General features: G+C 44.4%; 1 long non-coding RNA gene across 3 annotated transcripts in view; it reads right to left on the bottom strand.

The window, feature by feature from the left end:
* The window catches only part of LOC118312925, a 74,105-nt gene extending 51,731 nt beyond the window's left edge, over positions 1–22,374 (bottom strand). Inside the window, exons 1-2 of one of the 3 annotated variants that reach the window (XR_004794343.2) lie at positions 21,917–22,374; positions 20,383–20,755 (exon numbers count right to left, since the gene is read on the bottom strand). This is a non-coding gene — a long non-coding RNA (uncharacterized LOC118312925). Of the gene's footprint in view, positions 1–20,382; positions 20,756–21,477; positions 21,852–21,916 lie in introns of those variants that run through there. The other 2 variants (XR_004794344.2, XR_004794345.2) reach the window with 2 other exon arrangements.
* Between the last annotated feature and the right edge of the window lie 4,506 nt (positions 22,375–26,880).

Here is a 26,880-nt window from a genome sequence, read left to right on the forward strand (position 1 = left end):
AATGGGTTGTGTCGGCTGTTTTCCTAAAACGTAGGTTGGGACCCGAAATTGGCTCCCTGGTGGATTGCAATTAAATGAAAACGGATCTTTGCGTGCGTGATGCTAAGCTCTGACGTGCCGAGAGAGACACCGATCTGCGGGTCAACGGGTATACTCTAACCTGCGAGGAAGAGGGAGTTTCTGGGTGGAACGGCTGCCTGGAGGGCGAGGCAGCGGTGGAGTGAATCACTCACATTCACCTGGCAACCGTGTGCCGGCTGACACAAATACCCCGTCTCCGCACTGTCTCCGACACTGGCTCTGTGTGCTGCTTTCAACTAGAACACGGGAATCTCACATCCGGAGGTATTCGCTCTGCGTCTGACCTTTCACGTGTTCACCTACTTTTGGTGCACCGGGGCAAGTGTGAATATTTCAGACTGCAAGCTGCAGTTCAGGCGGACACTCACATGACGCTATTTGTTAGCACGGAGCGAACTGTGCTCTTCGTTGTACGCCCTCTGGCAGACACTCACGCCTCACTTGGTTTTACAAGGACCGGCATCAGGTGTGTTCTGTCTCTACACTCTGGCCGTCTCTCACCAGGTCACCGAAAACAAGCCACTTGTGGGTTCATGTCATGTTTATCAAGTCCAGGTCTTCCGACACGGTGTGGAACTAAACAGCCTTAACACACAAAGCGTTTTAAGAGCTCATGTTGCACTTTGACAGTGTTGTTCTAAGAGGACGGCTCTTCTTTTTAGATATATCCTTCCTGATATAATACCCACATGCTCATATGTATATAAAAAGATTGTTCATCCTGTCCGTATTGGCTGTGAAACATTCCTACCTGATACCTTTCCAATGGATATTGTTTTAAAGAAATCGTTTGCCATGTGTCTGAAATACAGGACAATCGTTTGCTTTCCAGCCACGACTTAGATGAGAAAATAAATACTACCATCATCTCGAGACTGTCTCCGGTACAAAACAATCTTATGGGTCATCTGTGCAAGCAGTCTATTACAACCCGTAGTTAACTTTTATTGTTAAAACCTCTACAGTCCATTGCAGTGTTTATTCTTTACACAAACAGGAATATAAAAAGGATAATTTCGGGGTTTCACTGGGTTTATGTGCGGCAGCTATTTTGTGTTTAATCTCTGCAACCACTTTGAACCTGGCGACCTCACACCGACAACAAAAGTGCTTAGACACATGCATGTAACTCTGCACGAAACCACAACTTGTCACTTTTAAACAACGACAGGGAATCTGCCCTTGGGGAAGATTATTGAGCAATAGTGCTACACCTAGAGCAGAATATGGGAGGGAAAAAAGAGCCATGATCAACAATTCAAAGTTTGTGATCACTTTGTGGCCATCATCTAATCTTGTACTTGTATCTAGAGTCTCTCTGTTGCAATATGTGCAGAATCTTTTCCACAAGTTTGCCGCTAGTTTGTCTTTTTCCAGCCACATTCTGAGCACTGTCACACTAAAAAGGTCAGTGTGGACTCAGCATGCGACATCTCAATGAGACGATCAATTCAAAACCCCCTGACCTGGTCACTCGGGTCGGGTTTATACATCTACAATCATTATAATAACCTTTAAGGTCAAACAGCTAGAATTCAGCTCCACGATCTACCTCTGCACAGCAATAACTCCTCGGCCAGGGTGATTGTGTGCAAATGAAGGTGTTGCGATCTTTTTCAACACCATAATAAAATTTCAGGGTAAACTCTATGTAATGAATGGCCGGTAGCTCAAAGTGCTCTTTGTTGCACATCAAGTCAACCAGCAGGGCGCGGGTACTTCAATGTAGCAGCGGCCGTACAGCAAGGGACACACATCATGACACGCAATACATTTGATTGCATATTATCATTAGCCTGCAGCCCAGGGACAAACACTGTAACATCAAACCATTAGTCCTGGTTAATTATTAAGAGCAAATTCAATTTACCCTCACCAGTTCACTGACAAGCCCATATACCTCCTATACCCGACCAATTATGGGCTGCATAAGCATTCCCCGTGACAAACAATTACACAAACACACACACACACACACGTACATCGATTGACCTTTCCCGCTGGGCATTATTAATACATGCAGGTGGTATTGGGAAAGGTTAACGAGCAGGAAGGCCGGCATTGCTCACGCGGAATACAAACAGGAACATTGGACCACGGGGCCTACACCCACACAGGTGAGAGGCGAAAGTGCCTTTCGAAAGGTATTCATGTAATCAAAATCACCATATAATAACACACGCACGCACGCATACACACAGCATGACAACAAGAGGGGTTAATGCTTCAGAGAAGACTTGACCAGCATCTGCCCTTGTTTCCTGTTTCTCTCTCTTTGTAGAGACTAAACTATTGAACTAGAACGGCATCCGAACGGCAGTAGAGCGAATACCTCCACCAAGGCCCAACAGCCCACTTAAATTCAATCAAGCCGGCAGCAAATTGCACACATAGATACCAGACCCCTAAATAGACCAATGATCAATGCGTTACTCCCTGGGAAATCAATTGGGGGGGGATGTGCCCCTTTGTCTGGATCCAAAATGAGTTCTTCTCGGCCCATGTCCCATCCTTCCACCAAGTTTCATGGAAGTCCGTTGAGAAGGGTAGAACAAACCATTCAACCAGCAAAAAGAAACGTGCATGGACGGGGGTGACAACATAACCTCCTTGGCAGGGATAATTAGGGGAAAATGTCAATCATCTTGGTTCCACATTTTCATGACGCGTCCCCCCTAGTGGCAATGGGAATAAAGACTCTCAGAAGAAAAAAGGCAGACATAGCAACATGTGGCATCATTACAGAGCAACCTTTTTTAAGTTTTATTTAAATAAGTGTTGTTTAAAGTTTCTACACAGACCACACCTAGCATCTCTTATGGCTGTGGGTTGGACGTGGTCGGACATGTGCTTTGTTGCTCACGTAACCACACCCAGCAATGACGTCATGGGTTCGCGGAGTCCAACTGGAGGTCAGCAAAAACAAGATTTTCAGGGGGGTGTTAAGTTTCTCTTTGAAACACCGCAAAACCATCAGGGTGGATAACTTGGCGCACAGGCTGTCTGACTTTGGCACAAAAGACTACAGAACTAAATTCTGTTTTCTACCGACAGTCAACTCTGATTTCTTTCCCTGATCTTGATTAAGCCCTTTTAGCCGCCAAAACCTAACCAAACCTCAAACACAGGGGTGTCAGATCAGAAAACATTCATGAATAGTTCATGTAAGGCAATGACTAGCCTAGAGATAGGAAAATAAAGATAAGATGATAGAAATCACAATCGCTTTACAAACTAACAGTTGCTTCAGTCTCGAAAAGCGTCGTCATCACAGATCTTGCAGAGCAAACAGCTACAGTAATGTGTCATCTGGGAATGTGTGCACGGAAAATGACGTGTGGTTGCACATAGAATGATCTAAAGCTGCTCCCCTTCTTTCTGGGATATCCAGAGAAATGTCCAGTCCCCCAGTGCATACAGTAAATGACTATATGAAATATACATCTTCCTTCCGCCCACATCATAGAGTTGCCTGGCATGGCTCAAAGCTTTAATAGCCTTGGAAAAACGTGTGGAGTCACACCAAAAAAACGTTAGGTCGCAAATGACTTATGTCTCTCTCTCTCTCGCCCTCTCTCCCTCTCTCTCTCTCTAACTGGGTCAGTGTGATGATGGTGTCAGTGTCTGGACTCAGCAGCAGCATATTTGCATCAGTCATCCCAACTAGACCGTGAAGAGAAGGATTTCCCTGCTCAGCTGTGCCAGTGAGTCAGTGAAATATACCCTCATAAAACCCCGAGAAGAGCTCGGCTGCATTTAATGGGCTGAACTTCGCTTTGAACTTTGCTTTCGGCGAGGCAGATACATTGTAAGTGCAGAGTAACCTCGCACGAGGCCGAGACACATAATGAAGGTTGGAAAATAGAACTGATTCATCGATGTTGCTTTTGATGGAAGGATGTAGACATTTAGCATCTTCTGCGTTGAAATAGTGCAGCCATCATTTAACCAATGCTACACAGTTTGTTCCTCTTAAAAATCGAATTACTCTACCGAATGTTGTTGAATTAATTCTGTATTTACAATTAAATAAAGCATTGATTAAATCCAAAATACACATGTGCATATATACAGTGCTTTGTCTATGACATATGTAACTTTTTATTTCCACTTTTACGAGTAGCAAGAAAGACATTCAGGACCGAGAGTGGCAACAACACTCATGATGGAATGCACTTAATTCTGCCGAGACACCAAGGCAGCCCTCTGGTGTACTTTAAGGTTGGATGAAAACTCAGCGGTGCAGCCAAAGCTTTTGCAACCAAATACAACTTCTAATTAGGCCAGCCCATCCAAAATTAGAAGGCTGCGGTGGAAATTTCCATGATATAAGCAGCCTCGGGACATCCCGACACATGAAAATTGGCTGCGATGGCAACTTCTGGGCTTAATTAATTGAACAGACAGGCTTGTTGGGTCATATCAAAATAGCGTGGAACACTAAATTGTGGCGAGGCTGAAAGGTGGTTAATTAAGGCCGTGGTAAGAGATGAGCACAATTCACATGATGCATATTCAGTTACAGGCGGCAATCTAGGTTCCCCGTCTCACCTTTGTGACAGTGAAAAAGCTTGTTCAAGTAGTTGAGGTCTGCTTAATTCTTTCAGTTTGCGCGACAAAATATAATGGGATAACTCAGTGGTCTTTTTTCTTTTTTTTGCAGTTGCTGTTACCATTTTGTCAGTGATGCTTTTCTGGAAAGTGTACAGTATGACAGAGGCTGACAGGGGATGCGGATGAACATTGAGGCAGAGATAAAAGTCACTCTGACTCATCACCTCGGAGGTTCAACCTCTCCCTGAACCCCCGCGTTTGAAATTGATGGGGTTTTTTGGGGGTTTTTTCAGTTCTTTATTTTTCAGGAGTGTCAGCTGCCTGGGCCTTGAACTCCAGATTAATCTCAGGTACACTTTCAATCAGAAAAAGACGCCATTGCCACTTTCACCTGTTTAGTCTCTCCGCTCTCGTCCGCTTCCTCCCTGCTGCAAAAGCCCTATTTGAGCCATGCGGAAAAGTGTTGTTGTTGTTGTATATGAATTTGTGTCTGAGTTTGTGTGCGATAAGATGTCCGCGTGCATCGGTGAATGACAGACGAGCTTAAATGGCACACTGACATCAGAACTCAGACGGGGACACACAGACACATTTGATCAGTGGTGCCACTAGCTGTGCAAAAAAGGACAGTTCCCCTGCCAAGGCCGCATGCTGTTTGGCGAGCGCTGCAGAGGGGCACGAGAGAGGCTGTCGCAAGAGTCTCCTGCTCACTTAGCACTTCGCGCACAGTCTGTCGTGCGCTGTGTTACTCGCTCAGCAAGAGCATGAAGTGTGTGTTGCAAGCGTTCCCGAAAAAATACACCGAAAAACGGATTCGAAGTTTTTGAGGATTAGTAAGTTAAAGCGCAGCGCTCTTGCATGAGCTCAGCCTGAAGTCAGTGGGAGAGAGAACCGCCTCGAGAAGATGCTTCATAACTGATACACGACCCTCACAGATCAGAAACGGCATTTCAACTGCACATATTTACTTGCCAAGTGGATACAGTGGTGTTTGGAGTCAACCACAAGGGGGCCACTACAATGTGAACACCTTTTTATCGCCTTATCTGTAGCAAACGATAAAACGCGCGCGCGCTCAGACATCCTTCACTTCCTTTCTTCCTCTGTTTCCATGTGGATTGTGCTGACACAAATACACCGCTCCCTCGCCCACTGTCACCCTCACATATGCGCACACATACTGTACATCAAACATCACTTCCCCTGGCATGCACACGAAGAGACACCTCCCACCCTCCCTCCCTCTCTGTCACCTGTCCAGCCCACCCTACCACCACCACCACCACCACCACCCACTCCTCACACACATCCACACATCACCCACACAACTCTCCATATGAGAGGGACACCTGATGTTGGCTCACTAGTGTCGACGACTGAGAGGTGTTACTTCGGTGCCTGCTGTACAACTGACATCATGCACAGTCGTGTGTGTGTGTGTGTGTGTGTGTGTGTGTGTGTGTGTGTGTGTGTGTGTGTGTGTGTGTGCATGAACGTCAGAGAAAGCATGAGAAAGAGAGCATATAATTGAGAAAAAATGTTAATTCACACGCACGCCAAATTCTGAGCAGAAGTAGGAGTGCCAGCAGTTCAAGGGCAACACACACACACACACACACACACACACACACACACACACACACACACACACACACACACACACACACACACACACACACACACACACACACACACACACACACACACACACACACACACACACACACACACACACACACACACACACACACACACACACACACACACACACACACACACACACCAAAGGCTCTCTGAGGCTTAAAGGTGGGTGATGATAGTGTGTGTTTTGTAAGTGTCTATGTCTGTGTACGTGCCGCTAATGCTTTTACAACATTCGCATCGTTAATCAGATCATGATAAACCAGAGCCCTGCTTGTGAAAAAGAACGCAGCATGCTCTGACTGATTGAGGGATATTGTAATATAGATAGCTAATCCGCTGTGTTACATCTGTGTACATTTCAGTTGTGAAGACCCGCTAGGCATTGTCAAAAAGTTCACACTGAGTGCTCTTCTGTTATTATTTGTCGCGTAAAACATTAATTTGAAAGAAGATGATGGCAGCCCTGATAAAAGAAGAATGAATAATTGTTCAGAAAAAAGAAAAAAGTCTATTTAAAGCTGTCAATTGTTTATATATATAAAGTTACTGAAAACACAAATCCCCATGTGGGCAGCTTAGACTGGAGATTAAGTGCTTATGGGCTTTCATGGAAATGTGCATGCTGAAAAGACCAAAAATATTTCTCAAAAAATGACTTGCGGTTCCAAGAATCAGGCATCGTTACGTCATCATCGTCATATCCGCTGTCCTCTTTTCCTCTTTTTTTTCATGACCCATGAGCGTGACACCGATGGACTGACTCCAAACAAACGAATAGGACCGACTCTCGCCACTCTCCGCCTCCGGCGCGGCCACATACACTGCGCCAGAGAGAACCAGCGCTCTTTGTCATGATTAACACATCAACAACCGGCTGCAATGTTTGCCATCCGTCACTTTTAACAACTCCGGTCGTGAGCTACTGCCGCTCCCCGTGTCGCGGGAGTTTATGTGTCGGTGTTTATGCCTGTGCGCTTGAACCTATAGTGCACGCTTGTTTTTATGTCGCTGCATATGATTGCTCTTGGTGACGACCCCATATTGACAGTCGTGCCGCTGTAAGGGAGGCTTAAAAAAGCATGGTAAAGCTGAATGACTTGCAGGGTAGACAAAGCAAATAACAATTAAATACAAAACACTGTTGGATTCTGAGCGAGATATTAACGTTAAACTACATCTCGTTAAACATAGTCACATGTTAGGTAACACGTGTCCACACGTGTACTATTCTCTCCATTACCTCCTGGATCAAATTCTTTTTTTTTTAATTTTTATCAAAAGACAGCTTTAGCTCAATACGTTACCCAGTCAAAGTTTGATAAAGGGTAAATACATATGGGAAAAAATGCACATAAAAGGCTGATTGATCCCCAGCTGTGATTAATGAAGCAAGAATCTCAGTCGACCCCTCTGACCTGCGCCAAGGCCGTATAGGACTAGAGACGTGGAGCCCTGAGGCAGTCTGCATGTTTGTGAGTGTTAATGGGTGACTGAGAGAAAGAGGTGTGTGTGTGTGTGTGTGTGTGTGTGTGTGTGTGTGTGTGTGTGTGTGTGTGTGTGTGTGTGTGTGTGTGTGTGTGTGTGTGTGTGTGCATGTGTGTTACACAGTCGGTTTTCGTGTGTTTATGCATATGCAATCTTTCATACATCTGCGCGCACACTTGCGTGTGTCCATGTGTGCATGCATGTTTGTCTGTGTTTGCACTCGAAGCAACATACCCCGAGGCTGTGACAGACGGACTCTAAACTATGTTACCCACACAACTCACTGCTTCACTTAATAGTGCATGAGATAAGAACATTTGGACTTCAAAATGCCACACACACACACACACACACACACACACACACACACACACACACACACACACACACACACACACACACACACACACACACACACACACACACACACACACACACACACACACACACACACACACACACACACACACACACACACACACACACACACACACACACACACCCCACCCCCCAACCCTCCTCCATGGAAAATTGACTTTTATGGCTCGTCAGTTTGAGACAATGGCTGCGATGGCCATGTCGACGTTCTGGAGATGTCTAGTGTCGACAGGTTGACATAGTATCAACAGACACTCTCAGAAGTACAAGATAAAGGTTCAATTGTACACACTGTGTATAAACAGTTGTGAGCACATCCTCCGTATGCACACGCATGCGATTAAGCACAAAAAAACACAGACGTGTAAATAAACAGGCATACGCAGACACTTTGCACACACGAACACATGGGCACCCAGGGACACAAACAAGTGGGTATATAGACAAAGGCAAAGCAAAAGCACACCGCATCACTATTCGTCCATCGAGATGTACTGCTAACAAAAGGTGCACGTGCTGTTTCCACCACGTTAACCGATTAGGTTGAGTCATTGATGAACAGTAAGTATATTATTACTTCTTACAGTGGTGCAGGACAATTTATGTGGAAAAGCCATGTCAAAGTGAGCAAACTGCACCTTTGCAAATTATGTGTTTTAAAATTACAACGTGCAATGGACCACATAACAATTAAAGTACCCTTCCCAACTGCGGAATCCTGGTTTAACCGTCCTCTGGAGTAACTGGTGCAGTTTAACAAGTGCGGCAACCCAAGGAATGAGCGAAGTAATCCAAAACCCCACTCAAGAAGTAATAATTCATCTTCCTCGCAATGCAAATCAGAGGTAATGGGAGTAGTGGAACCTTCTGAAGCAGCAAACTCTCACAGAGATCAGATGAACGCGTCACTCCGCAAGACAGTGACTTAGTCACGGAGAGCCAGAAGCAGTAGACAGCAGCGGAAAAGAGAGGCTGATTAACCAACTATTATGGACAAAGAAAACTGCTGCGGCTCATAAAAGAAAGAGTGAGAGGCCTTTAGGAAAAATGCTGGTGAGAAGACATTTGAGCACATTAATGCTCAAATGCAGTAATGCAGACAGAGAGGTGGAGAGTAGGAGGAAGAGGCAGACAAAGAGATACCGGCACAAACACACAGAGGGAGAGAAATAGAAACAGACAGGCAGGCAGCCAGAAAGGCAGCCGGAGATCAAGAGAAATAGTGAGGAAGGGAGAAAAAGACGGACAGGCGTCCCAACTGCTACAGGCGGGCCGCATTGGCAAAAGGGGAACCCAAAGTGCAAATGCTGAAAGACAGCGATGCATACCAGCATGAGACAGAGGAATAATGAGAGAGGCAGGAGGTGGGGGGGGGAGTCAAAGTGTAACCGGAGGGGAGAGAAAAAGAGAAAACAGTGACAGAGAAGGTAGCACCAGCAGGGTGTACGAGTGGGAGCTTCGGGTGATGAGATAGACAAACACAAAGACTGATGGAGTGCAGAACTCAGCAGGGGATGCCTATCTAAGGGCACAGTCCAAAAAATGTATGTATATATATATATATATATGAGACTAAGGACAACTTGTCTTTCCACCACTTTCTCTTTAGCCTGAGCTCTGAGACTGGGAATCAGGCTGTAAACCAGCCTGTCAACCAATCGGATTAACAGCCATGGACACACTGTAAAAGATGACGACAGCAAACTTTGTTGGATTAGTAAGGTTTTGTTTGGGTGTGGTTTTTGTTTGTTTTACACGGACACTACAATAACTGAAGAATAATAATCATGATGCCACGTAGTGTGGTGTTGGCATCAAATCAAATGTGGTGTTTTTTGCACTTTCACGATATCTGAAAAGACTATTTATAGCTCATTTGGAAGCTCCTGAGGCAGATGAATCAGCAGAAAGTGACAGCACGTGTTATCAGTCTTACAATGCCGAGTTCCTCTGAGACAAGAATAACGCAAGACCCCTTGCCTTCAAAGTCTGGAGTTACCGTTTCAAGTGAGTCCAAATTGGTACCTGAAGTTTGGAGGGGCAATGTTAACATTTGTGGCTGGCACCGGCGCTGTCATTGTCAAATTTGCACTTCTGTCAGCACCATTTCTGTCAGTGGTGGAGCCGAGTGAACTGGCGGTGAACTGAAGAGGGGGCTGGCTCGGTGCTCCCGCTGTCTATTGAGGCCCAGCAGCGCTGCGCTGTGCGTCTGTGTGAAGAATCAGACGGAAAATTGAAGTCGCAGAAAGAGATGAAGAGGCAGAGGAGGAAACGGAAGGCAGGGGGTGAAGAAGGAATACATTAGCGTTGGCAGCAAAAAGATAATGAGAGTGGTGGAGGGAGAGAGAGGCGAGAAAGAGCAAACGCGCACCGGATATCTGCATGTCTGAGTGGCCACAGTTCACTGTGTCGGTAGCTCTCATTACCACACACGGCTGAGGACATCACAGAGCTTACGGCCTCTGTCTGTCCGCATGCAAACATCAGCAGCGGGGAAAAAGAAACGAGAGGCTCACAATTGGACTGAGAATCACATGAAAACACTTGCAGGCTCACAAGCCTGAGTGGTGCACGGGCGTTAACTTACGCATGTGTAAGGGTATTCAAATGAGTCCGAATTTTCATTTGAGCCAGAACGAGGCCAGTCAGGTTGCTCTAGGCTCCCCGGGGTGGCGATGTGAAGGCAGGCAATTTGGAACAAAAATTATATGTATGAGTCATATAACCGGACAATTAAGTTGCGATGTGAACATTCCTTAATTCCCTCCAGGCCAATTAAGGTGTTTACACTGGGCAACTTTAATTTGGGGAGAGAGGTAATTTGTCAGGTCAGTGAGATATAAGCAACGTAACATATTCTGGCACAGCAGTTAACACCACACAGACAGAGATGGTTACGTCTATGTTGATGACTCATCCAAGCACCATTTTTTTCTGGTTTCCCAGCAGGGGCGGCGTGGCGACAGACTACAGGGTCACCCGCAAGTCTAGCCTCTGACAGCCATCTGAAAGGTAACCCTGCATGCCAGTCAGCGTGCATGCTAACAGGCTGATGCATAATTGAAGGCATGACTCATTCTTACTCGGCTCATTTCTCCGCCAAAGACGAAGCCTTGACCTTGCCCGACAATAGATTTGCGTCCGCTGTGATTCAGTGCCGGTTCGTTTTAGTCTTAGTAAGAGCGGGGGCTTAATGATGAGGTGTTGTGAACACAGCTACGGGCTGTACACCAAACGCCGGGTGTGAGCAGGGGTTTGCGATTGACACACACACACACACACACACACACACACACACACACACACACACACACACACACACACACACACACACACACACACACACACACACACACACACACACACACACACACACACACACACACACACACACACACACACACACACACACACACACACACACACACACACTTTGAGTCACAATCTAATTTTATTCAGCAAGGACATTTACAAGTACCATGAATCTGACCTTGTGAACTGGCGCTGGCAACACAGCACAGGACCGAATAGCCAACGGCTGACGCATAGTAATGAGATGCATAATAATAAGAGCGGGGCATGACTTGGCCTTATTCAGCCACGTTTCCACCAGAGATTACACATTGACCTCATATGAAAAGACCTGAAAAGAATTATGTCAGCCTTTATTCTTCACTGGAACTTTTATATCGTCTATAAAGGCCTTAGCTTTGAGTTGCAATCTGGATTTTTCTTTTCTTTCACTGCACATTAGAGGGGGATTAAAGCAGGTGAAAATAACAACTAAGTAGGCCTGCCACATGCTAAAATATGCATATTTATTTAAGTGTGCTCATTATTTTAACAGGCTTTCATATTTTCCTACTTAGCTGTTGTGTGCGAGTGCATGTTTTAAAAGAAAATGGGCTTGTATCCAAATGTATCCCGCATGGACACTGTATTTTGCATGGGACCACTATATTATTTAGAGCGGGGCATTTACTCGGGCTTATTCATCCCATTTCCAGGCATTCAGATTATGCCTCGTACTGGACTGGAAAATCGTGTCAGTGCAGATACTCTTGCGGGAAGGCTTTCACGCTCTGAGGCATAATCTGCCGCCAGGAAACCCAACTTTTAACAAACCATCACATGGCTATAAATGGCACTGCCATACACAGCGATTCCCGGACATCAACTATCTCTGACGCAGATCATAAAAGGAGGCAAGCAATGACTGACGAATTTTGAGTCGTCACACAGCATGATATAGCACAATATATTTAACAGTGTCAACACATCTGTAATATGAAGTTGAAAACATTGATAAAAGACAATAGAGATATGCATGGAAACATATTCTTACAAAAAAATTGATGATTTAGTTGAACCTAAGTTGATTTTTTGATTAGCCTCTTAAATAATTCTGAAGCTACCTGTGTTAAACCATTATAGATTTGATGGCAAAATCGTGCATATTGTCTATTGCATATACACTAGTACGTATGAAAAGTATATTACGCTTTTACTGGACAGGAAGAAAACTACAAAATCACAATGAATAACCAAAAGAAATCCTGGTCCGGTCGTCATGTTGTTGGGTAAGGCTGCAATCAATAGCTGTCTACGTGTAATCTGTTATCTCTCCAAGGGACTGAGACAGCAATGGGCTGGAGGATGCACAGATCTTCATCGCACACTGTAATCTTAGAATAAATAAAAACCCAAGTTGCTTGCATGCATACACCGACGAAGAAAGGGATGTGTTGTATCCACAAAGGCAGATAATGCGCCAGTTTAAAGTCTGATACTCTATCTCAGCTACAGTGTTACAGGATATGATTCATCAGACCACATCCAGCAAAGCTCAAAGATATCGCCATCAAAACACGTCTGATTCCAGCACCGGTACACCGTCCTGACAAGGTGTTGCAAAGCAAAGAAAAGATACAACACAAGATAATATTTTGGATCATCCTGCTCTACTATCACAGCCCCAACTGTAGGAGGCATGAAGCATGCAGCATTACACACACAGAGAGAGAGAGAGAGAGAGAGAAAGAGAGAGAGACACACACACAATCCATCTGTTTAGTATAAAGTGCAATAATTTCATAATCCACAAGTAATCAGATTATTTTACTTTACAATGCAATCCAATTTTTGTATTATGTTAGTAATTGCACATATATTGCTATGTAATTTGTATTCAGTGACTGACTGCATTTAAGAAAAAACAACCCATAATAACATTAAATAAGTGAATCCAAAATTCAGGAGACTGTATTGTTTGTATCGTCTCAAAAAAAGAGGGAAATAAAAGTGACACTTCCAGGGCAGCAGGATCGGAGTTTGTTCTCATTTGCTGTGTTCCCTTTTGGTTTTAGATCACCCTAGATTCTCATATATCCTCTTGTGCTTTCTTCACTCTATGAATTATTTGCTATTTTGCTGTGATCTTTTTTTGTTTTGTTTTGCAAAGCAAATATGATTAAATAATTACTGTCAAAATATAGTTCCGAACAAAATTGCAGGGTTTAATTCTCCTTTGAGTTTACCCACCGGAGTTACTGTCTAATGTAGAGGAACATTCTGTAAGAACCGAATGGAAATATGAAAAGATGACGCAGAATGACAATAATTTGTGTTTGTTTGTTTACTCGTCGAAAGAGGAAAAAATGGAGGGCAATACCTTAAGTTAGAGTGGAAACATTTCATACCTTTAAAGTCCCCTGAGAGGCTTTGTGTATGGTAGTGTGTTACTCGATCGTGTTGTTTCCCAGTACAAAAGATTCAGAGGGATAAATGTGCATGGAGCCGAGCAGCGACATAGCCGGGTCATACACTGCCATATTAGACTGAGCGCCGAGCACAGAGGACGATCTAACCTTTCACTTATCGTGCGTCTCACTCTCCTCCCAGGTATCCATCATCGGCAACTTTGCTGTCTGTAACCTTGTGCAGGACGCTGGCTTATCTTCACTCATTGTGGCACCGACCACGGCTCAATTAGCTCGAGACGTGTCATTCCAATTGGCTGCACAAAACAGTACGTGAGTGCGAGTTCTCCCCTTCACTCAGGCACAACATGAACCTTTCTTACACAACTGGACCTGGTGCTCCGCTCACTGAGTCACCGTCCCTTGCTTTTGATTATCAAACAGGTGGGGAAAAAAATAGGGCTGATGGTCAGGTTAAACCACTATATATTTCCCCAGAACTATGCATTCAAAGGTAATGAAACAAGAACAGGCCTTGCAGTTGCAACGTTCAACATCTGGTATTGTAGCACACATGGCTCGATCGATTGTCAGATGATACTTTTATACTTTTGCTAAATCTCATGAAAACTGAGCGCTTGTTGCTCTGCAAGATCATCAAAAGTCTGCAAGGCGGTGCAAAGGTTTGATCATTTTCTAAATTGCCGTTATGGATCACTTTCCACACATGAACCAAAATTGTTATTTTTTGCCAGAATCATTCATGGAAAACCTTTACGGAGACTGTTGAAGAACATTCTGAAATCACTGATGGTAACTGGAACGGGGCGGTGCAGAAAAAAACCTTGTCAAGGTGCTTTATCGTATTAAGAGGAGCCGGAGCAGTTGGGTTCACTATTAAAAACCTGTCTGCCTGCACCTCTGTTAACAATAAAGGTGAATGATAGAGTTAGATAACAAGCTATAGCCAAAGACCCTAACCATTGTGGGTCGAACTTATAAGAAAGAAAAAGGCGGCGCTGTTCTGAGTGAAAGGAGATGTATTAAAAGTGTAATGGGAAAAAAAAAAAAAACTGAAATATGCTCTTACAATAAAAGCTGTCATTAAAATGATTTACAAAGAATTAAAGCTCCCCACGATTGATATCGCTTAACTCCACTGCGCCTTCAGTGCTGAAGCCAGTGAGCATCCTCTAATGACACATGGGGGTGTGTGTGTGTGTGTGTGTGTGTGTGTGTGTGTGTGTGTGTGTGTGTGTGTGTGTGTGTGTGTGTGTGTGTGTGTATAAAATCACTGCTTCATAATCTCCTAACTACCAGACAATAACAGATTTGTCTGTGATAAAATCCTTCCCTTTACACACGTCTGTCTACCATGCAGGAAAGCCAGCCTTCATGCAGTATGTGTCTGTGTGCAGTTAGTCCGTATGACTGTGTGTGTCCCCATCTGGGTATTCCTGATGCATGCCTGTCCCTGTGTGTGCTTGTGTGAGGAGCAGATTTAGCTTTGATAAGACCCCAGTCTTTAGAGGGATTATCAGTCCATCCCCAGACAGCGACATGCTGTGCATTTATGGAGGTAATAAGTTGACCCGTAATAGACAGACAACTGGCTAAAGCTGTTATTGGAAATTGTGTCCCCGCAGTATATCTATACCTGGACGACAGGAGGAGAAGAATGCAATAGCTTCAGGGGCAGTGAGACCCGCTGCGCAGCACACCGTGCAAGCCCTCGTCCAATGAATTTGATGTGGCGCTAACGGTTATGTGTTTTCTGATTGATTTGTCACGCTATTGTCTGCGTTTTGGTTTTTGACGTCACTAAAATACCAGGGGGGGAAATGCGCAGAAAAATTATAAACACACGGTTGAGCACAAAACAAGGTATTAACATTTAAACCCACACATAAAATAAATAGCAATCTGCATCCCAAAGTCCTGACTTCGTTTCCCCTGAGAGGATAGCAGCAACCACAGATTGGCTCGTGTGTCATTGCTTTTCCACACTGAAGAGCAGACTGTGCGCGTTGTCGATTGATTTCACTCACTGCACCATTTTTAACATTATCCACCAGCAATTTCTCACTGCATGATTTGGACATTTCGTACAATGTCCCCAAAAAAGGTTCCTCAGAAGGTCATATGATGGCGGTGCATGCAGAAAAACACAATCTTCTCAGCGATTATTTGCCAAAGTAAACCTTGTTGTTGTTGTTGTTGTTCCTGAGCGTGTGTGTTCAAATGCAAAAGCCTTTCAGTTGCCCGTCGTATTGGCTGTAAAGAATAAGGAAGCTCTGGAAGTTTTTTTTCATGAACTCAGTCACTCACAGCACCGATTTCCTATACACTCAACACAGGTGGATATAAAGAACACCACGAAGCTTTCTCTGTCTTGTTCCCGTCTCTTTTACATGCTCTTCCTACCTTTCATCTCAATCTGCTTCTCTCTTTTCCTGCCCACCATTCACCCCCACGTCTCTTTCCTCCACTTCATCTCCACATGCTCTCTCTCTCTCTCTCTCTCTCTCTCTCTCTCTCTCTCTCTCTCTCTCTCTCTCTCTCTCTCTCTCTCTCTCTCTCTCTCTCTCTCTCTCTCTCTCTCTCTCTCTCTCTCTCTCTCTCTCTCTCTCTCTCTCTCTCTCTCTCTCTCTCTCTCTCTCTCTCTCTCTCTCTCTCTCTCTCTCTCTCTCTCTCTCTTCCCCTCCTTCAAAATGCTTTGCCTCGTGCGCGGTCATAAAGAAATAATTCATTCCAGCCCCCCAGTGCGGGTACGTATTAGCATGCCAGCAGAGCACGTTGACTTATCTCGCGGCCACAGGCGCTGAGTGGTAAAACTAAGCTCTGATAGTGTGCAACAGGATGACCAGAGAATGCCTGTAGCTCGGAGAATTAGGACTGTCGTCACGATTAGTAACGGCGGGCCTAATGTTTTACTGCACTGTATTTTTTTTTTCCTGTAACTGTACCCCCAGTGCAGTGTCCTTTGTGACTCACTGTAATTCAGTTGGAAGGGAAAATTAAACAATATTATTACTACGGCAGCTTTTCGAACATCCTTCCTCATCTTCACCGATTTAGTCTCTCTCTCTCTCTCTCTTCTTTTTTTTTTTATATCATATGTGCAAAAATCTGTTGAGTGGCTGTTCCTCTTTAAAGATCCTCTATTTGTCCATCTGTCAGCTCCAGTACCGGTGCGTCAAACATTACATTTCAGAGTGGGGAAAAAAACCCCAGCATGACTTCAGTAAAGCACAGAGTAAACATACACAGTAGTGGGGCAAAGGTCTTTCATGTATAAGTATCAAATGATGCGAAAACAGATCGAACCTTAACCGGTATGAGTCTAAACGTTAATGTATTATGGTGATTTTCTGTGAGCGACTACAAGCTGCAGTGCCCACAAGCTACATGCACCGAGTGGCAGAATTAAACCTGATAGCTCCCCCCAGGCTGGCCACAGTATGTTTAAGAGAATTAGGCTTATGCTAGTGATAAGTTATTCTAGGTCTAACGTTGTATTCTAGTCTAATGCACTTTGCATAACATCAGTCCAGCTCACGGACATGTTGTGCATCACAGGAATAAAACTGGATGACAACAACGGGCATTTAAGCGCGTTTTCAATCGGTGGGACTGGAGTCGTGGAGCCCGAGGTGCAGCCCTGTTGCTCTCCGAAACACAGCAAAACGATTTGCGGTTCTCATCCGTCTTCATCGGAAACAAAATCAAATATATATTGCAAATACAGACGGATGGAAGATTTTAGTGACACGGATTTAGTTGCACATATGCTGCAGAGAGAAGGAGGTGGCGTGAAGCCATTGCCCATTTTAATGAGCACTTCAGCTTAGAGGGATCTCGAGACTTCAACGCTGGAAGATGCCACAGATTGCTGTGCTAATGTTGTCCCCTGTAACTCGGTGGATTAGAACTAGAAGCTCAACTCCCACTGGGACATTTATACAACAACAACAAAAAAGTATGCTCTCATAAAGCGTCCACCAAATGGCAAATGTTACGAAAAACTGCACTGTACTTGATCATAGCATTACAGATATGCAATGTAATTAGGCTGCACACAGTGGGGGCACACTGTACTGTGGCAGAAACCACGCCTGTGCCATGCCTATTAAGAGCTCAGTGCTGGGCGTGTCACAGTGATTACTTATGCTAAAGTGGATGTTTCAGGTTGTGCTCACAAGTTCCCTAACTGGGTTCTGAGTTGAGTCTAAACACAATAGTAATCCACAGTTTCACAGGAGGGCAGAATAGGTGGAGCACCAGATCTACTTCCACACATCTGAACTATCGCCCGGTCGACTTCAAAACTTGGGTGCGTTTCTGACGACGCACGGAAGAGCACTGACAACTGTGACGTTATTGGACGAGCTGTTGCCGATTTCCTCCGTTTAGTTTAATTGTCATCGATGACATCGCAGAATGTTGCTTTGTGAGATTCTCAAATCAGTTTATCTGTTCTGGTATTAATGCCACATGCACTGACAGGCACATGTTGAAAGGGCAAAAACATAGTTAACAGCTGCAAACATCTTACATGAAGCTGCTCGCATTTGAGGATAGGAAAACACGTGTGCTTAACAGTGCAGACCAATGCCCGTAACTGCCCCTCCCTCGCATCCTCTGTGCTCACTTATTGAAGAGATGCAGGACTCATCCGCACCCACACTCCACCCCTGACCGATATCTGTCCCACCTGTGTGTCACATTGTTGACCGACCCACATTCCCGCTGATCCAGAGATTTCCAGGCTGTGACCCGAGCCGGTTCCGCAAGAGCGGGGAGAGCGAGGTGAATACTTTTTCCCAGTCTCGAAGCTCTGCCGTTAACAGGTGAGGGCAAACTGTTGGGACGTTGACCCGGACTATCACTTTACACTTCAGATGGATTAAGGCAATCGTCCAGGTGAACTCTTTAATGTATTTTTCCATAATTTGAATCTCTCCAATTGGCTAACCATTTAAGTAGACAAAAACAAAAAATCCTCTCCCTTCGCTCTTCGAATTGTCCCATGCGTATGCTGACGGGGGTAAACGAGCTTATTTTCTGAACAGACGCGGTGGATCTACATCACAGCACACAGGCCAAGAGCAGAATCTCTGTGTCCCTGCCTCTCTCCGCAGCAGAGTACCGCATGGTGAAAATGTGATGCTGCAGGACCATGTGGGCTGCCATGCACAAAGGGGCTGGAGGTGGAGCTTGGATGCCAACAAGTACGAGTGCACGCTCTCATTGGCTCTTAATGACATCACTGAGAAGGGGCTGCAAAGAGAGTGAAGGGAACGAGTCTACCTTTTGGTCTCTCTCTCCCGCACACTCATGCAGTATTGAGTGCAGGTTGAGAGGTTCCGCCTGTATTTCTCGTGATATTTTTTTCCCCAACTCCAACTGCTGCGTGATATTGGGCAGAATACAAAAGCACCCTCTTGATTCTGAGATGCCCTCCCTCCTGGCCCCCGTCCCTTCAGTGAAGAGCAGAGTTTGAGGGGAACATTTTTGTAACTGCAGCTCACAAGAGCAACAAGCAGACTTCACCGATCAGACGGCCATTCGCGCAAACCGCAGTGCGGCCGATCATCGAGCAACGACATCGCAGGACGTCTCAGGGCGAATGAAACACTGAACTGATTTGGCCCAACGGGCTCCACTGAATATTGACGCGAAATCGGCTGAACAGAAACTTTACAGTACATGCAAGGCACAATGCAATTGCAAAGGATGTCTGACCGGTCAGGGATATCCATGCTATGTTTGTCATTGATTGAAATAAAAGTTTATGAGGAAGTGGCATATACTGGTATGGCGTATCAAGAAGAATGTATATGATCTTTAACTGTCAACATTCAATTGTCAACATTGTGGTGCCACAAAGGGAAAATATTGTTGGCTAAATGCGCAAACAGTGGAATCGTGTACATGGCAAGTATGCGGCGATGAAAAATTACATGTTGCAGTGTTGTTTGACAAACAAGCAACAGCAACATCTCTGTATTTAAAAGAATACTTATTTAAAAATCAATTATTGCTAAATCTGCTTATACTGACTTCAGCGGTGAGTATGCGGTTTGCATGAACGCCACAGCTGCGTCACTGGATGGTCGTCTCCAAACAACCACGGGATAAAGAAGAAATCATTTTAGTTTCTTTCATTTTTTTTCCTGGTTTTATTTGTTTGGTTGTTTGGTTTTTCTTGAGTTCCGCTTGAATCTTAACCAACTTCCATCCCACATAAGTTATGGCAAGCTCCAATTTATAGGCATGTTAAAATATGGAGAAATCAATATGAGCATGTGCGTGTGCGTGTGTGTGAGTGTGTGTGTTTCTGTGTGTGTGTGTGTGTGTGTGTGTGTGTGTGTGTGGTGTGTCTGTCTGTGTGTGTGTGTGTGTGTGTGTGTGTGTGTGTGTGTGTGTGTGTGTGTGTGTGTGTGTGTGTGTGTGTGTGTGTGTGTGTGTGTGTGTTGGAGGCCCCACAAACAAGTGGCTGAACAAGTGCCACATCCCGTTACAAAGTAATGTTACTCACCCAAGCTGAGGCCCGAGGAGGACCAGCAGTGCAGCATCCTGCTACGCCTGTGACGTTGACCTGGGAAATGTCTTGTGCGACACATTTTTTTTTATAATCCTCAAAGTGTCTCCATGAGTGTTTAGATTTCCACGTGTGCCGAGAAAGCATCCCGCCTGGCACTGATGCTGCCGAAGTTTAAATCCTTGCGGCTTCTCGTTCTCCCGAATAAAAAAGCCAAGTCTAGAAATCCTCCTCTTCGTCTTAATAGCTGCTGGATCGTTGACTCTGTACATCTTCCACTTGTATTTCGTTAAACTCCCATAGCAGAAAATGCTTTGCTGGTTAATCTGGAGTTAAAATCCACCAATCCAAGGACTCATCCGGGAGAAACCTAGAACAAAAGGTTGAAAGCAGTGTATAGTTAAAACTTAAAACTGGTCAAATAAAAAAAAGATAATGAAATGATACATGATAAAAAAAATCTAACTAGACTTTAGGTAGAACCATGAGTAAATGTATTTGCATAAAAGTTATAAAGAATTTGAAATGAGTTGGAAAAGTTGGGGGGGGGGGGGGGGGAAACATATCCCAAACAAAGTGATTCTCAGAATGCAAAATTTTATGTTTTCCTCAATATGAAATGAATCCTGTAAAGTAAATATAAAGTTTTCGGGTTGGGCCACTGTACAATGGAATGCAACAAATTCAAACAAGTTGTTTGGCCACACCTTCACATGATAAAGAAAGTTGTTGTTTTTTTTAAAGAAAGAAAAAAAAAAGAATCTACAAAATACATGTAGTGTTTCGTTTTTAATTAAATCTAAATCCCCAAACTGCCAAATGAACCACAAGTGAGTAACAATTTATCTTGAGGTGGTTCTGAGGGGTTTATATATCTAAAAGAAAAAAAATGAGGGAAATAAAAGTTCAACCAACACAGGTGATTAAACGAATATATTCATAACATGGATTCATTTTTATCCCGTGAAAACCATTTCGAGCTTTCGAAAAAGTTTTGTTTCCTTGTGGATTTGCGCTCCTGCTGCCTCTCTTTGTATGGCCAGAGAACAAAGGAGCCTTTACTGTAACAAAGAAAGCTGCAGCGACTTATACCTGTTGCTCTGTTTCCAATAAACTACCGCAAGTCCCTCGGTGATTCCCGAGACGACCCCAGCTGGAGTGCCCTCGTCGCATCCTCGCATCACTGCGTGTCCGTGCAACAAGTTCGATTCTGTGTCACCGTTCCGTTCCTGGGAGACTCTACACCTGATCGCATTGTTCTGAATTCCCACAGTGCACTGGCAACTTCGCAAGACCCGCGGACGCGATGCTGCCGCGAAACTGCGGGAAACTATTTCCCAACTAGTTATGAACTAGTGCTTGTCCCTCTTTGTCTTATTTTCCACCCGGCGTGCGTAAAAGGGCCGTTTTCTCCGCAAACTTCTGACAGGCAGCGGCTTTGTCTTGCGCGTCGCAACATCCCCAAGAGAGAGAGAGAGAGACACACACACACACACACACAAACACGGCAGTAATTCAAACTCCATCTCACCTCCATTAGAGCCCACGGCCAATTAATGAGAAGTATCAGACGTTGCGTGGTGCAGATGCGTGTCTGAGCATCCCCTCAAGTTCTCTCCTCAAAAGCGCCCCGCGTCAGACAAAGGAAAAGGGGACCGCTCCTCTCGCTCTCTCCCTCCTCGCCGCCACTGTTCCTCTAAGTCTCTTTCCCCTTTTTCCCTGCTGCTTTGTGCTCAAGTTTGCGCGCTGACGCGCCAACTGCAGCGGCAACTTTGGACTGGAAATAAGGCTTTTTCCAAATAAAAGAAAAATCACTCCAGGGGCGCAGGCGAAGGTGGAACGCCGCCTCGGCGGCAACTCACCTGGGGGCTGGTGCGCTCTGCGCGCGTCGCCGTGCGTCGTGGACAAACCCCCCCCAAAAAAAAAAGTTTGAGAGGGCACATCCAGCTTTGTGTTGTGGAGTCCCCCCCTTTGTCTGCACGTGTGATAGATGGATGGGGCTCCTCTTGGCCGCGCCTAGTTCATTTCGCTCTCCAAAGAGTCCCGCCCTCCCAAAGTCAAACAACTATGTGCACACAACAATATCGACGGGCCGAGTGCAGCCCGTGTGCCTGGCTACTGACGGAGAGCACCGCGCTTCATTGTTCAGTCCAACCATTTACTCACTTGTGCGTCTATCCGCTTCAAATTCACCAACTTCACTTGACTTTTTTCAGTCAATTAACTCATATCTCTTCGTCACGTCAACCTGTGTCTATCCGTGTACTTATCTTAATTGGATGTTTATTTAATGATCAATTTAACATGCGTTTGTTTACTGCACTCAACGCTTCATGATTCAGTGTCCTTTTCTTTTTTCCCCCCTCAATATTTGGACAGATAAAATGGGTTTGGCTGACCAAAAACTTTCCTGGATGCACCGCCTGGAGACCACCATTGTGTCTGGACAGCAGCAGCAGCAGCAGCAAGGGGAACAAAGGGAGAGACAAAAGGAAAAAAAGGTCTCATTGTCTTGTATTGCACTGAGTGGTACATAAACATAAGTAATGGCATTGAGCGGCGCTGCTGTGACAAGCTGAAACCTTGTAGGCTTGAGAAAAGAAGGAGCATAATCTGTGGTCAATGTTGGCCTGTGATTATGTGGAGAACTGGTTCCTTCATCTTACCGATTAATATCTAATACCTGTTCGCCGTTTTTGCATGAAACTGGAGGGATTTGTTTTTATGAATACTATCATCTTTTAACCTACCTCCGTTAGATCATATTACTACGTGCACATTGTACAGTATATTCATGGTTTTCCACTCACTGAACATTATTATTTTAATCATCAGTTCCGTCCATTAATAACGACAACTAATAAAAACCTTCTCAGACTGAGAACAGTAGGCGACGATGTTCAGAGGTTGTGTTTTGTTTGTTTTTACAAGATAAACCACGTTTTCATCATACCCAGCGGTGATTTATGTTGATTTTTTTTTCTCGACAGAGGACTGAATGTGACCTTGCGGCGAGATGTACATCTGTAAAATGGTAAGACAAGATATGACAATAACACAAAAAAGGGAAAGGTATCACAAAAAGCTTTCAGTGTTGGAGCAAGTGGTGGCAGGGGTGATGGAATGTTGTGTGTGTGTGTGGGGGGGGGGGGGGGGGGGTAGTAAAGCAGAGTAGACAACAGTGACAAGCGGAGACAGAGAGGAAGTCGACCTGTAACCGTGTCTCCTCCTACCTCGTTCTCCCGACCTATAATATTCCCGTGCCCGAGAGAAATCAAACAACCACAAATACAGCAGACACAGGCTACATTTGCAAAGCAAGAGAAAAAAACAAGTCTGCTGTTTGCTTCCACTGACTATAGGCAAACAGGTAGTTCCTTCATCCCATGACCGAAAGACAAACACATAAGGAAGCGTCGCTCTCACCCACGATTACCTGGGTCTTCTCAGGAGAACATCTTGAGGTACATAGACAGAGCTATGTGGAGTAGAAACGACTAAGGATAACAGACAACCGGCACCAATGTGTCCCTCTGTTCTTGTACCAGTCAGATAGAGGTAAATAATGAAAAAGAAGTGCTGCGCATTTCGGAAAAAAACAGTGTAAATTTTAAAAAAAAAACAACAGAAACACACAATGTTAGTACCAAAAAAGGAAAAAAGGAAAGTGTTTTTAAGTGTATAAAAAGCAGACACACAGAGAGAGAGCGATGGCAGTCATGCCTCTCTCGCCCCCCTCCAGCACAGCTCTTATACCCCCCCTGCTGTGTTTTTACTGGGCCACTGACTCCTGCAGTCAGTCTGTTTGGCTCTACCCATGGCCACTGCCTGCACATCTCCCGCTGAGGAGTCAGCTGAGCCACGCATGAGACTGCACACTGAACAGGCTACATACAGCTTAGAGGAGCTTAAAACACACTAAAACACACGTGCGCGCACACACACACACACACACACACACACACACAGAATTGCTGGAGCTGTTGGGAAATTTGCAAGATCATATACAGCAAGATATCATCTATTCGCATGATACATATTCATAGTTGCGACGTTAAGAAATCTAGTGATGCCAGCTGAATGTGTTCATATTAAACGTGAGTATGTTGCACACAGCCAATTAAGATAGAATGTGTCTATCTGCATATTATATGTGACGCTGCAAGGGGCTTACTGTAGTTACCATATAGCAGCTTCATGGAATCAGTTATGGATTTAATGCACTAGTGCACATTCAATTTATCCTCATACGCGAGGTATTTATTTTACACCTGCAACACGTAGCGACTGAATGTTTACTTCGCTGTATAACATACAAATTATGAGTTTACAGTCTGTTCTGTGTCTTTCGCTTGGTTTTATCTCCTGCACTGTGCGTCAGAAATCATGACACCAAGACTTCCTGTACACACTATATGGTGAATAAAGCACACCTGACTTTGACATAATGTTTTTATGAAATACGAAATGCATGCTACTTATCTACTCAGTACACACTGACAGCTAATTTGACATGCGCGAGAGTGCTTATTTAAATAATTGCAAAGATGCATTTAGCTACATTCAGGAACACAGTCTTGCTATCTTAGTTAGTGCATCCAATTACTACATTAAAATCCGTAGATCTATGAACTGAAATTACCACTGGTGCTTAGGCCATATGTAGTGGCACCTATGTAGTAATTTCTCTCAACTAACAAACCTATAAGGCTAAAGAATAGAATTCTCAACAGACTTATACACACTGCACGCCGGTGATTCATTCAAAGTATCAAAATTGAGGAGGTGACACTGGTTTGAGGATGTTACTGTGTTACATTGTTTGTTCTTTTATAATATTGAGCCTGACAGAATACAAGGAATATCAAGTTTAGACAATCTAAATTCATTTGGTCATGTGTGAGATACATAGTGTCTGATCTTACTGCAAGGCATGCCCATGTCATGTGGTTTAATTTTATGCATAGAATTTCAACCTCACGCACACACACACAGACACAGTCACACACACACACACACACACACACACACACACACACACACACACACACAGATGCACATACTATAGACAGACAGACATGCTTGTCAGCTACGCTGGAGGGCCCTTGGCTGACTGCTGCTAAACCAGCCCTTCCCCCACATTAAGGGTCTGTCTGGGAGAGGGGGAGGGGAAATCATGACTGTCTGAACACCAGACAGCCGGCGCGCAGCGATACAGAATATAATGGAATTGAATAGAATAGAACATCAGTTTCAGTATTGCACCAGTGGCCCTATGTGTGCAGCGTGTACTCTTGATGTAAAAGGGACAACATTTGATTCTTCAGTTCCGCAAAAACCTAAGTAGACAGCCTAATTGCCTACTCAGGGAGCACATCATTAACATGAATAATTAATGGGACAGTGCTGCGAAGTCAAGTTTATTATTTGTCCCAAAATGAGCAATATGTGCCGCAACAGGCATAAAAACACAGCAAAAAAATTAAATACTCACCTTCAATACTTCAATACTAGAGTCTGTGTGATACATGGCTTTTGGTCTAATTGATATGCCACTAATGTATAAACAGGTATATAGTCTTCCTCTGCAGTGAACCTTCACCTGGTCAGTTGCAATTGCGTTGGATGCCTGTTCGTGCTGAACTCTTGGATTTAGATGAGACGTTGAAGAGTCCATGATGTATGATGAGTACTGACCATGCAGGGGGTTGTTACACGGGACGATTGCAGTACATGTCTTTTTTAGAAGGTGGACATTATTAAGTGCATCGTCTTTTTAATCTGTCTCCACTGTTAATTATTATAATGTGCAATGTGCTAAGAAATTAAAACAAATTTGCTGGTATTTCTGAGGGCACACGTCTTCAGACCGAAACATAATCGGAGACGGGCTCATTAATGAGGTTCTGTGTCGGGGGGATTACGACCTGTGTCTTTTGTTTACTGCGAGGGACACTTCACTATTTACTCTTTTCACGCAGAATCAAAATGGCATTTTTCATCATGCATAATGCATTTGATTTTTAACCCCTTCAGTCACAAATCAATGTTGCGTGGCTGTTTAAACAGACGTCTAACGTGTGGTTACTTCTGTGGAGTCTGAGTTGAAATAATCAGTCCGCTGTGGCTCTGAAGACCCAGTTATTTCTGAGCCAGGTCATGTAATTCAGGCTATGTAATCATCAGGTCTCATATAAACCCTCTCCCACTAAGGTACAGTATATTTTGAATGCATGAGACATAAGTCTTATGGAGGCTTAACATAAAAACCCATCAGCTGTGTGTCACCATAGGGTTAAAATAATCGTATTGATTCGCTCTTATCTTATTGAGTGCACTGTATATAACTGCATCTATTCCTTGGCTCCACACTGGCGCTGTGAGCTTCCCAAAGGCTTAACCATTCCAAGCATATAGAGTGGGGATCCTGCTATAAAACTCACAAAGTCAGTTCTTGCCTGTTGTACTATCGCTGGGGGAACCAGTGTGACTTTT

This window comes from Scophthalmus maximus, chromosome 1, assembly GCF_022379125.1.
Source record: "Scophthalmus maximus strain ysfricsl-2021 chromosome 1, ASM2237912v1, whole genome shotgun sequence".
In the NCBI taxonomy this organism is placed as follows: domain Eukaryota; kingdom Metazoa; phylum Chordata; class Actinopteri; order Pleuronectiformes; family Scophthalmidae; genus Scophthalmus; species Scophthalmus maximus.